The sequence below is a fragment of the Marmota marmota genome, unplaced genomic scaffold, assembly GCF_001458135.2.
Source record: "Marmota marmota marmota unplaced genomic scaffold, marMar, whole genome shotgun sequence".
NCBI lineage: Eukaryota > Metazoa > Chordata > Mammalia > Rodentia > Sciuridae > Marmota > Marmota marmota.
This window is the reverse complement of record NW_025999842.1, coordinates 18,161,758-18,175,558: the sequence shown is the minus strand read 5'-3', so window position 1 is coordinate 18,175,558 and position 13,801 is coordinate 18,161,758. Positions and strand designations below refer to the sequence as shown.

At 33.6% G+C, this 13,801-nt stretch overlaps 1 long non-coding RNA gene across 1 annotated transcript in view; it reads right to left on the bottom strand.

Annotated features, from left to right (window-relative positions):
* Positions 1-13,801, bottom strand: part of LOC125619139 — a 298,706-nt gene that overhangs the window by 88,060 nt on the left and 196,845 nt on the right. The gene's annotated exons all lie outside the window — the stretch shown is intronic.

Genomic DNA, 13,801 nt, shown 5'->3' with positions numbered 1-13,801 from the left:
ATACAAGAGGAAGTGAGGGGAAAGGGAAAAATAATACAAGGGGGAGAAATGAAGGACAGTAGAGGGGGTAGAGAGAGAAGAGGGGAGGGGGGATAGTAGAGGATAGGAAAGGCAGCAGAACACAACAGACACTAGTATGGCAATATGTAACTCAATGGATGTGTAACTGATGTGATTCTGCAATTTGTATATGGGGTAAAAATGGGAGGTCATAATCCACTTGAATCAAAGTGTGAAATATGATATATCAAGAACTATGTAATGTTTTGAACAACCAACATTAAAAAAATTAAAAAAAAATAAACAACTTCTACTTTCTAAAAAAAAAAAAAAGAAAACCATCCCTCATCACATTGTTGATAGAAGGTTCCTGAATATCTGTGAATTTTTCCCTGCTTCTTATCTAAATAAGAGATTTAACATACCTCTGAGGAAAAACTGTGAGTGTATACTGCTGCCTGTCCCATGTGAATGTTAACGACTTCTGGTCTGCTTTTTATTTGTGTGTAAAAGAACATATACTCTAACTCAATAGCCATATGACACACATTCAAACTTCTCCAGTTGGGCCTGCCACTTGGTTAAGACTGTGAAAATCCACTGTCATCTTTCATGATACATTTGATTCTGCATAAACTAGACCAACAAATTAAATAAGTATATAGTGGATTCTACATCCTTTTATCCTTTAAGATTGAAGATAGCACTAATCTCACACATTCCCCTGTGGATACAATATTGTTTTGTATTTATTATCCCGGCTGAGAATGAGTTAGTGGGAGAGTTTCAAGGGCTTCTACATTTACTACAGTTGTTCCTCTTGAAATATCAAGAAGCCATTTGAAAGTTCTGTCAACTTCAGTATGTCCATAATGATTATACAAACCAAAAAACTGACTGCCAAATGGATCTCTGGAACCATTGCAAGACAAACTCAGGCCAGGATTCCATTATTAACTGTTCCTATATGTTTCTTTCTTGGAAGGGGGCTGTGAAAGTGTTTCCATTCTCTTGTTTTAACCGTCAACTTGATTGTGTACTCAACAGACCTTAAAAGATTTGCTATTGTCCTTTCCCTAGTATTTAGTTATAAAATAAATGACCTTTTCCTTTGGAAAAAAAAACTAGGGAAAAGTACTGTCTACAACTGTCATTTTGTCAAAAAGTATCTCTTAATAGAAGGGAAACTATCTCTCCTTAATTTAATGTATTGTGCTTCTAATAACTGTATAAATATGTAGTACATACAATATATAGAATAGATAAATTAATTGATGTACCTATGCAAAATCAGATGAACCAAGAAAGAATGTGCAGAAAATTGAATACAGGTAGCCCAATAGAAGATTGTAATCTTTTGCTAAATTTTCAACATGCATACACATAGTAGATAGTAAATTCAGTATACAGAATAGTGTTATCTATCTATACATCCATGCATGCCACGAGAGTAAAACTCTATAACATATAATATTTTACACATCTGTCTTTCTACTTGCTGATAACACTATACTATGCTAGTCATCTCTAAAATGGATTAACTCACCAAACTGCCATTCCTCCCCACCTCCTTTTATGGTAAGTATTTCCAAGTTATGTCTTGTGCTTACCTACTATGGTCTTCTGACCTCTGCTATTCCAGGAACTGTCAACCTCATTGTTACTAAGGAGACCAATTTTGTTTTCTACAGGTAGTTGAGGCTGAAATAGTATAGCCCCTAACAGCTTATAAAAGATGCTGGCATCCCCTTCACCATGGTGTATACTCTAGTTTCTTCCAAGAAAACAAAAATTAAAAGGGGATTTTCAGGAATTATGTGGTAAATCTTTTCTATAATGCTCATTTTAGCTGAGTCTTTGCTTATTTCTACCAGTCTAGAACAGCAGTCTAGCATCTCTACTACATGAAATACACCTTTTAAATATAGTGGCATTTAAAGCCATTGCTTTTCAAGCTCTCAAAAAGCTTCCAAGCAATGTTTTAGAACCATTTCCAAGGTGTGAAGTTCCATATCATAGAAGGAGTCTAGCATATTAACACACTCTCTTATTCAGCTTTATATTCCACCCCACCAACCTGATCCAAAGCCATAAAAATCCTCTCCTCGTGATTATTTGTCCAGCTACTATAGCACTTTTTAGCTATTCTTGCAACTCTGTTCTTACAGCCTTCCCCCTCTCTTGGCAGGTTCTTCACTTTGCCCACTGGGTTATGCTAAGATGTGATCTCAGTCATTGTTTATGTGGCCAATAGGGGAAAAGTCGGTGGATCCAGAAATGGTTAGTATTATATTGAAAGGAACCTGTGTGCCTCACTTGAGGCTTCTGCAAAGACCTCAAGCAAGAGGTGAGAGAGGCTCTATCATATAACAAAGGGGACCATTGTATCACACAACCTAGAAGTTTCAAGGGGAAGCTAAAAATCCAAGGTTCTGTTTGTATACATACTCAGATAATAGTAGTCCAAATTTCAATGCCTCTTTTTTTACCTTTTGTAGTTTCAACTTGAGCATATAAGACTTTCCAAGTCTAAGTAGTGAGATTTCTCTGGAGTTCTGTGACTTTTATAATTAAGTTCTGTACCTGGTCTTCAGTTCATCTGCCTTTCATTTACTGGAGTTGAAGATCTCTTTAAATGCTGCCAAGAAAGCCCTCTGACTCTCATACTTGGCTTTAAATTGGTGATTGATTGCCCTGAGTCTGTTATTTCATTTTTTTAAAGCATCAATGGCATTGAGATAGCCTCTCAGTTCTACAGTCCCTATAATTTATATTTCTATTGTGCCTTCAATGCCAAACATAGTGTAAAAACTAGTATATCCCATTGAAGTTGACCTCAATAACAACCTTAGTAATTGCACTATGGCTACATTCCAGAGGCTATGCAAACTCTATATTTCATCCATGAAGGCTGGGGTAAGTCACCCCCCAAGTTTCTAATTACAGGATCCCATTCTTGGAGTTTGCTTCCTAAGACTACTTTTTATATTATCTTAAATCATTTTCCTTAGGAACAACCTATCCAGGGTTTCTACTGTTCCATTGAGAAATATTTTGTTGTTTGTTTTATAATACCTATAATGGTGAGTAAAGTAGGATAGAAAAAGAAAGAGCTAATCAAGAATGTGGTATCAAGTAAAATCTAGTATTGGCCTGATCTATTTGGCTTTCAAGAAGTTTGTAATATAAATCTCACCACAGTGTTGTCCCCACTTGAGGCAAGGAAGTTAGACTTCTGTACACCTGTATCAGTCAAACATTGTCTACGTTCCATTGTTGAAAGGAAAAGGAGTTTTGAAATCTTCCTGGCTAGGTTGCTCCTATCAGCCAATGACAGTACTCAGGGTACAGGACATGGGGTGATGCGGAGCTAGGAAGTGTGTGGGTGGAAGCTCTGATATATTTGCAACAATACTGACAGCAAGTGAGAGATGGGTGCAGCAACTGAGGAAAGGGGAATTAGGTGAGGCACTACAGATTCTAAGCTACCTCAGAAAACATTTTAATCTATCATCTTTTTTTAAATAAGTTCATCCAAAATCTATTAGAATATAGAAAAAAATATATTATACATACAACTTTCAATATATTCAAAAGTCTCTGAAAACTTGTTTTAACATGAAGGAATCAGAAACATTCATATATGATATCAAACTGGGAACTAGAAGTGAGATTACATGGCAGTCTTTTTGAGAGGACATACAAGAAAAATTCATTTGGCTAGCAACATAACTCCATTTTTGCTTCCTTCAGGAGTGCCTACCAGCCAATAGCAACTTAAACTATTCAAACACAGGTGGGAACTTAAAAGGTAATGAATTCAGAAAATCAAGCTCTTAAAAATTATTAAATTATAAAATTTGCATAATCATAGAAGACAGTTTTAAAAAAGCTTTTTCCAAAGATATTAATAAATTTCTTTGGAATAATAATAAACCTTATTGGAACAATTCTATACACAATATATTTGAGTCTCTCTATATAAAAATGAAGTCTATATAAAAATGAAGCATGTTTTCAATATATTACTACTTTTATTTATGTACTCTTACCTATCTGTCTAGTATTCCACTCCTGTAACCAACCTAGGAATCTGGCATTCTTAGGCATGACCAAGAAGTCAAATACCTCCATCAGTAATATATCACCAAGCCAGTCCATTCCTATGAAGCACATTAGATATTTTCATCGTCTTTCTATTCATTAAAGCTTAAATGCCCAATATTTCATTTTAATTATGATATGAGTCTCTATATTCCCTATAAAATATCACTAACATGATGGGAAAATGGAAATACAAATCGGACAACACACACACAAATACACATACACACAAACACACACACTTTAGATTGCTAAAATGCAGAAGCTGTCAATCAATGGTCAAAAAACGGGTTTTTTTTCCAGAAAGTTGAGAAGGAGATTGAAAGGAAAATCTGATCATTACTTATTATCCTATTATCTGGTAATTAGAAAATGAGTTGATTAAATTTCCCCAACACAGCTCAGGAAATTCTCAAGGTTCACAAAGCAGGACATAAAGCAAGGATAGCTTTGAGACAAGTCTACCTCCAAGAAGTGCTGACATTTGTTTATATTGGACTTAATCTGCTGCAGTTTGTACCAAGTGAAGTTTGCATGCTATCATGGTTTTCTTCAACAAGGAAAATTAGGTGAATAGAAAAAGGAAGACAGATTTGAAAGCCTCTACTAACTATAAACAACCTCAACAAATCCAAAAGGAAATAAATAAATATTAGATAGAACTGTGAATATCTCTTACACAATGACCACCACTATTTCCCTCGTCTTCCTTTCTACTAGCAACTGCACCTTTGAACTGTTGTGGACATCATAAAGTTCCCACCAATAGGACTGGAGAAGAGAATGTGTTAAGGTGTATTTGATGAGGAACAAATCAAAGGACACTGTAAATCCTATTAGAGGGCACATGGCAGTGAGCCTCAGCCTCCTCTTGAGAGTTTCAAGACTTGAGAATAAATGCTATATCACTGGCTCTTTGAGTGGTCTCTTGATGAGTCTCACCTACTGGTCTGTTACATATATGAGCTTTCCCCTCAAAGTGTATGAATTACACAAGTACCAAGTCCACCATGAACACTACAGCAATATCTATAAAGTAGTAAAGTGGAAACTACTTGAGATCATCAATAAATAATCATTGAAATAAGGATTACTGTTAGCGGAGATGAGTTAATCCAAATTAATACGGGAAAAGCAAGATATGTTTGAGGAAAAAAATAGGCAGGAGAAAGGATTTACAGCATGGCAACATTTTATTTAGAATCTCTAAACATGTTTAAGCAAATATAATGTATAAAATCCATATATTGAGTATATAATGCAGGAATAGAACAGTATCTGAAAGAATATATAACAAAATGTTCATAGAGATATATATGGATGGTAAGATCATAGGCAATATTTTACTCTTTATATTCTTTATTGCATAAATGTTTACATTTTTAATCAGAAAAACATCAATACAAATGTTTCTATCCCTCATGGCAGCTTACCATATGGTAATGATAAAAATGTTGATGTTCCACTGCTATGCATGTGGACTCTCTCTTCAATGTGTTCTTTTTCTGTTATTCTAAGATAATACTTTACAAAAAAAAGTTGAGAATCCAATAGAAAGATTATAACTATTAGTCAAGACAGAATTTGCTTCACCCTTGGGTTAAATGCTTCCCCATTGTGACTATAGATTGGTGTCATTTTGGCAGATGCTTACATAACAGGACAACTTCAGTGTGATGGTCCTATTTGTTTTATGTGACTGTGCTAAAGCAATTTACATCTTTGAAGTTTGGCTACTTGGTTATTTACATAGCATATACTTCAGACTTCTATTTCTGGTAATGATGGATGAAATAATTCCTACTGACACTACTGCTAAAGACCCTAGAAAAAGCAAGATAAATATTCAAATACTTGAATGCATTGGAGAGCTCTGAAGGCCAAGATCTGGGAGAAGCTGAAACCTAGACAAGTAATCTTGGCAACTGAGCCTACTTTTTCCCTAGGGACATCTGTAATTCTTGAAAAGTTGGCACAATATCTAAGGAGATAAGTAGCTTTTTTGATAAGAGTCAGGATGAATTGCAAGTACTTCTCTCTTTCAGGGACTGATGCCCAGCTCTGATTCATCTTGATCCTTGAGCTTGGGTAAAGGTGATCACAGACAACAAATATTTCTGGTCGCCTGACATAGCAAAGTTAAATCTCTTTGAAAAAATAAATGATGATGCAGACCAATTTAAAAAATTTCATCAGGGATACCTTCCTTTAATATTTCCTATAGTACAAATCTGATGATGATGAAGGCTTTCAGTTTTGCCTTGATTGATAATAAATTCATTTTACTTTCATTCCTGCAGAATATATTTTCCCTGGAACAGAATGCTATTGCTATTTTTCTTTCAGTATCCTCAAGATGTAATTCCATTGTCTTCTCAGTTTCACTGTTCACACAGTAAAATCTCTGATGCTCAAATTTCAAAGTATTCTAACCTCTTAAATCTATTCTAATATTCTCAGCAAGACAATAATAAATAGATTGGGTAGATTCCTATAAGTCTCCATTAAATGTCTCCTGTCCCTCAACATCAACTCATTCATCATTCCACTGTACTGTGGCTTCTATCCCTAACTTCTGAAATTGTTCTCATTAACAAACAATAGCATCTTCATTGTTAATATGAAGAACACGAAGAATTGCTATTTTGTTGTTTGCTCAGAAGCAATGCTCACACAGTCAATGGTTCTTTTTTTATATCTTTATTTTTTTTATTTTTATATGGTACTGAGGATTGAACCTAGTGCCTCAGAGGTGCTAGGCAAGCACTCTACCACTGAGCTACAACTCCAGCCCCAGTCAATGGCTTTTTATGCTATATTCCCTCACAGCACTCTCACTCATTCTCCTTGTCTCTCTAAGCAGTCCTTGGACTTTAACTTTTTGTCCTCCTCTTTCTGTTACAGCTTACCCTTTGGCCATGTAGACAAGCCTTTTAGTTACTTGATGCTCCACAATCCCCTAACCCTTCATCTAGTATCTCTTGCCTAAAACTTCCACTCTCCTGCCATGGAGATAAATTACTTTTTCAAAGTAATTTATATTCACTTTGAATCTCAGTTTAAATTCTATTTTCTCAGAGAGAGGGAGGAGAAAAAACTTTCCTATTGCTCATACTTGGTTAAGAGCTCCCAAATTTTAGTATCAACCACATGATTGGAGATGTTTTATTTTATCATTAATTACTGGCTTAATTATATTTAATATTTCTCATTAGAATATCAACACTAAGAGCATAAGAACACTTTGTTCTTTCTTGGTTCTACAAGGCATAGACTATATAGCCTTAACTAGTGAATAAATCTATACTATTCCCTCCTTTCTCTATATACCATGCCAGTCCTTATATTAAGCTTTTATTACAGAATTTTTGCAAATAGTCCCCCAGAAGATGTATATGTCTTTTACTGTCTCACATTTCAATCTACAAAATGCTTTCAGATCAATGTATCTACTTGGCTTTGAAATATTGTGGTTCCTCTTCTTTTCACCAAACACATATTACTGGGTAATCTTATTCATTAATCATGTGTATGTTTACTAATGTGTCTTCAAATACATACACACATATGTAGGTGTGCTTGTGTTTATATATATGTGAATGTATGTATATGAATGTGAACATACGTACTGTCAAATCCAATATGTTTTACAAATTTATTATATATGAAGACTGAGGCTTAAGGATAAGAGATAAGCACTTAGAAATATGGAAAATAAATTATATTGTGTGCAACACGTTGTAGTTACGTATTTCAAAATAAATGTTAATTTATGCTACATGTGCAACATTTGTTATATAAATAAATGTTTGATCATAACAAATTTTCTGCAATGCAACTCACTATCTTCCATATCTCTAAGTTCCTGTTTCCTCATTATTATTAAGACATGGGGAATGATATTACTATTACAATTATGAAATATTTTATTCTCTTTATTTCCTCAATTTAAATTTTCTACAGACTTGTCTTGGTTACTCTATCAAATATATAAGCTGTCAACCCTACCACACCACCAAACTTTTCCTCGTTTTTGTATTAATACATTGCTGTTTTGTAATGAATTCTATTCCTTCATAATACTTTATGAAAGAATTATGCCCTAATTTAGGCCCTAATTTACTAATTTGTGAAAGCCTTAATGTCAATGGACTAATATAGGGATGTCTAATTTTACTGTGCTTTGCTTTACTGTCTTCTACAAATGTTGATTCTTTTTAAGAAGTTGAAGGATTGTGGCAACACTGCATTGAGCAAATCTATCAGCACCATTTTTCAACAGCGTGTGCTCCCTTCATGTCTTTGTCACGTTTTGGTACTTCTAGCATTTACAAACATTTTTGTTATTATTTCTTTTGTAGTGATCTGTGATCATTGATCTTTGATGTTACTGTTGTAATTGTTTCAGAAAGTCACAAGCCTCACCCAAATAAGGTGTCGAACTTAATAAATGTTGTGTGTTTAAATCCTGCACTAGCTAACCTCTCCCCTGTCTCTCTTCTCCTCCTCATGCCTCCTTAGTTCCTGAGACACAACAGAATTGAAATTTGGTCAGTTAATTGGTTTGAAATGGCCTTTAACTGTTCAAGTAAATTCTAAATCAAAGACCAAATATGATTAAGTTTCATGAGGAAGGCAGGCCTAAATCTATGTCCCTTGCACTAACCAGTCAGCTAAGTTATGGCTTCAAAGGCAAATTCTTGAAGGAAATTAAAATTGGTACTTTTGTAAATACACAAATAATAAGAAAGTAAAACAGTCTTGCTGCTGGGATAGAGAAAGCTTTAGTGATCTGTAGGGATCATCAAACTGGCCACAACATTCCCTTGAGCCAAGTAAAAACACAAGGCCCTAATTCTGTTTAAGTCTATGACCGCTGGAAAGGTGAGAAAGATGTAGAAGAAAGTTTGAAGCTAGCAGAGGTTGGTCTATAAGAGTTATGCAAATAAATCATCTCTATTATATAAAAGTGGGGTTATGGAAATAAGCCGTCTCTATTATATAAAAGTGCAAGGGGAAAAGAAAGTGGTGATGCAGAAGCTATAGCAAATTATCCAGAAAGTTTAGCTTAGGTAATTGAAGAAGGTGGCCACACTAAAAAGGAAAATTCAGTGTAAGATGGAATAATCTTATATTGGAAAAAGATATAATCTAAGACTTTCATAGCTAGAGAGGAAAAGTCTACACCCGGCTTCAAGGATTCAAAGCACAGGCTGAATCACTTGTTAGTGGCAATGTATCTGGTAACTTCAAATGGAAGATAATCCTCATTTACATTCCCCAACTCCTAAGATTCTACTTTGCCTGTGCTCCATGAATGGGACAACAAAGCTTGAGTAACAGCAATCTGTTTGCAACATGGGCTATTGAATATTTTAACTACACCATTGAGTCTTATTGCTCAAAAAAAAAAATTAAAAATAACAAATGATTCCTTTCAAAATATTACTGCTCATGGACAATGCACCTGGTCAACCAACAGCTCTGACAAGAATATACTATAAGACTTATGTTGCTTTTATGTCTAGTAGCACATATTTGCAGCCAATGAGCAGGAATAATTTTAAAATTTCAGTCATATTATTAAGAAATATATTTAGTAAAGTTATAGCTGACATTAAGAGGGATTCCTCTGATGCTTGTTAGCAAAGTAAATTCAAAATTTTTGGAAAATATTCACCAATCTAGGTGCCATCAAGAAAATTTGTGATTCATGGTTTGGGGTCAAAATATCAACATTAACAGGAAAAAATTGATTCCAACCCATGTGTATGACTTTAAGGAATTTAAGACTTCAGTGAAGGAAATAACTGCAGATGTGGTAGAAACAGCAAGAGAACTGGAATTAAAAGTGGGAGTTTGATCACCAGAAGAGTAATTAACTAAATGAAAGTCAAGACTGAATTAAAAATAGCAAACAAACTAAAATGGTAGGAAATAACAAATATCTATTCATAATAAAACTGAATGTAAGTTTCCTCAGCACCCCAATTAAAAGCCACAGATTGGCAGAATGGATTGAAAAACAAGACTCAACCATATGCTACTTGCAGAAGACTTATCCCATAGGCAAAGACACTCATAGGCTGAAAGTAAAAGGATGGAAAAATATATTCCATGTAAATGTAATCTGAAAACAAGTTAACAAAGCAGATTTCAAGTAAAAATTAAGCATAAGAGACAAAAAGACAACTACATACTGCTAAAAGGAACAATACAGCAAAACAAAATAATGATAGTAAATACATGCCACAAATGTCAGTGTACCTACTTACATTTAAAAATAAAACAAAACAAAAAAACCTTCTTCACATTAAGTTCCAGGTAGACCCCAATAAAATAACACTGGGTAATTTTAACACATCCCTGAAAGCAATAGGTAGGTCATCCAAACATACAATCAATAAAGTTACTTCCAACCTAAATAATACTATAAATCACATGGATCTAATAGACATATAGGAATATCTCACACCCAAATAGCTGAAGTTACTTTCTTTTTAGCAGCTCATGGAATCTTTTCAAACTAGACCATTTATTAGGTCACAATTAAGTCTTAGCATATACAAAAATTTATTGATATAATTCCATGCATCCTATCAGATCATAATGGAATCAAACTAGAAATCAACAATAAAAAATTATAAAAACAACACAAACAGATATTTTATATGAGGAATAGATCATACAATAAATAAAAGAAATCAAGAAAATTTTATATGAGAATAAGAAGAGAGATACAACATATTAAAATCTGTGGAATAACATGAAGGTGGTTTTAAGAGGAAAGTTTACAGAATTGAGTGCTAATATTAAAAAAATAGAAAGATTACAAATAAAATCTAATGTTTCACCTCAAGGCCTTAGAAAAGGAACAGCAAACTAGAGCCTGAATCAGTGAAAGACAAGAAATAATTAAGATCAGAGTCAAATTTAATAAAATTAAAAATAAAAATCACAAGGTTCAACACAACAGGGTTAATTCTTTAAAAAGATAAATATGATTGATAAACCCTAAGCCAAACTAACCAAAAGAAAGAGAAGAACCAAATAAACAAGAGTAGAGATGAAAAAGGAGATATCACCACAGATACTTACAAAATGCAGAGGATCATAAAAAATACTTTGAAAATTTATTCTCCAAAAAACTGAAAAATCTAGAAAACAGTGACAAATTTCTAGACACATATGACCTGCCCAGATTGAACCAGGAAGATATAAAAAAAACTAAACAGAACAATATCAAGCAATTAAAAGCCTTCCAACTAAGAAAACACAGGACCAGATGGATTCTCAGTTGAGTCCTACCAAACCTTTAAAGAAAAACGCCAGTCTTTCTCAATTTATTCCATGAAATTAAGAGAGGTAACCCTCTCAAATACATTATATGAAGCCAGTATAACACTGATACCAAAACCAAAGACACACCAATGACAACTACAGAAAAATATCTCTGATGAACATAGACTCAATAATCCTTAATAAAATGTTAGCAATCTGCCTTCAAAAACATATCAAGAAGATAACACAACATGATTAAGTGGGTTTTATACCAGGGAAGCAAGATTGGTTCATCATATGCAAATCAGTAAGTGTAATTCACCACATAAATAGAACAAGAATCATATGATTACCTCAGAGATGCAGAAAAGGCCTTTGATAAAATCCAACACCTGTCTGTGTTAAAAATATTTGAGAAACCAGGGATAGAAGGAACTTCATCATTATAAAGACTATAAATGACGACCTAAAGCCATTTTTTTATTGAACAGAAAAAAACTGAAATCATTTCCTCTTAAATCAGGAACAAGAAAAGAATTCCAATCTCACAACTCCCATTGGTATAATTGGAAAAGAAGTCAAATTCTCTCTGTTTACTGATGACATGATCTGGTAATTAGAAGATCCAAAGAATTCCACCAGAAGACTTCTAGAATTGAATTTAACACACAGTAAGACACAAGATTGACATTCATAAATGAATGGTTTTCCCGTATTCCAAGAGTGATTCTGCTGAGAAATAAATCAGGGAAATAATCCATTCAAAATAACCTAAAATTACTGTGGTATTAATCTACAAGGAGGTGAAAGATATTTATGATAAAAATTATAAAAAACTGAAGAAAAAATTTAAGAAACTTCAGAAGACAGAAATTGGAGAGGCAAAATTAATATTGTCAAGAGTATCAAAAGTACTATACAGATTAAATACAATTTCCATCAAAATACCAATGGCATTCTTCACAGAACTAGAAAAACAGTCCTAAAATTCATTTAAAGAATAAGAGACTCAGAATAGCCAAAGCACCTGAGCAAGAAAAGCAATGCATGAGGCATCACAGTACGTGATCTCAAGTTATACTACAGAACTACAGTAACAAAAACAGCATGGTGTTGGTATCAAAATATACACAAAGACCAATGAATATAATAGAATATACATAGACAAACCCACATACTTACAGTCAGGTAATACTTAACAAAAGTGCCAAAAGCATATATTGGATAAAAGATAGCTTCTTTAACAAATAGTGCTGAGAAAACTGGATATCATATATAGAAGAATAAAGCTAGATTCCTATTTCCCACACTCAACAAAAGACAAAGCGGAACAAAGATTTAGGAAATAAATCATTAACTTTGCAACTGTTAGAAGAAAGCATATGGTCTACACTCTAACATATTTGTGCAACATATTCCTTAACTGAACCCCTAAAGCTCAAAAATCAAAACCAGCAAATTGGATTGCATCAAATTAAAAAATTTCACACAACAAAGGAAACAAGATCCCCAAAACGGCGGCTATAGATGGAAGAAAATCTTTGCCAGATACTCTTCTTATAGGAATTAACATCACAAGAACATAAAGAACTGAAAAATATTAATACTAAAATTAGTGCAAAAGTGAGTAATGCAGTCACAAAAGAACTAAACAGACATGTATTCAAAGAAGAAACACAAATGACCAATAAATGTATGAAAAAATGTTCATCTCTAGCAATTAGGAAAATGCAAATCAAAACTAAGCTATGATTTCATCTCACCCCAGGCAAAATGATAATCATCAAGAATACAATAATAAATGCTGGTGAGGATGTCTGGGAAGATCATACATTGTTGATGGGATTGCAAATTAGTGCAACCACTAGGGAAAGTAGTATGGAGATTTCTTAAAAAACTAGGAATGGAACCGCATGACCCAGAAACCGCACTTTTTGGTATTTATCCAAAAGAACTATAGAATCAGCCCAGGTGCTAGTCAATAGATAAATAGATTTTTTAAATGTTTCATATAAACACAATAAAGTTTAACTTAGCCATAAAGAAGAATGGAATTATGGCATTTGCTAGTAAATGGAAGAAACCAGAAAACATCATGCTAAATTAAATAAGCCAGACTCAGAAAATCAAGAGTTGAAAGTTGTTTTTTATTTTTTTTTTCTCATAGGCAGAAACTAGAACAAATTAAGGGAAAAGTGGGGGAGGTCAGGTATCAGAAAGACAGAGGGAAGGTTAGTGAAGTAGAAGAAGAAGGAGATGGACTGGAAGGGAGGAGGGACAGGAAAGGGGAGGAAATGCAGAATAAATTTGACAAAATTACACTATGTGGATGTATAAATATACTTCATTGAGTTATATATATATATATATATATATATATATATATATATATATATATATATATATATATATATAA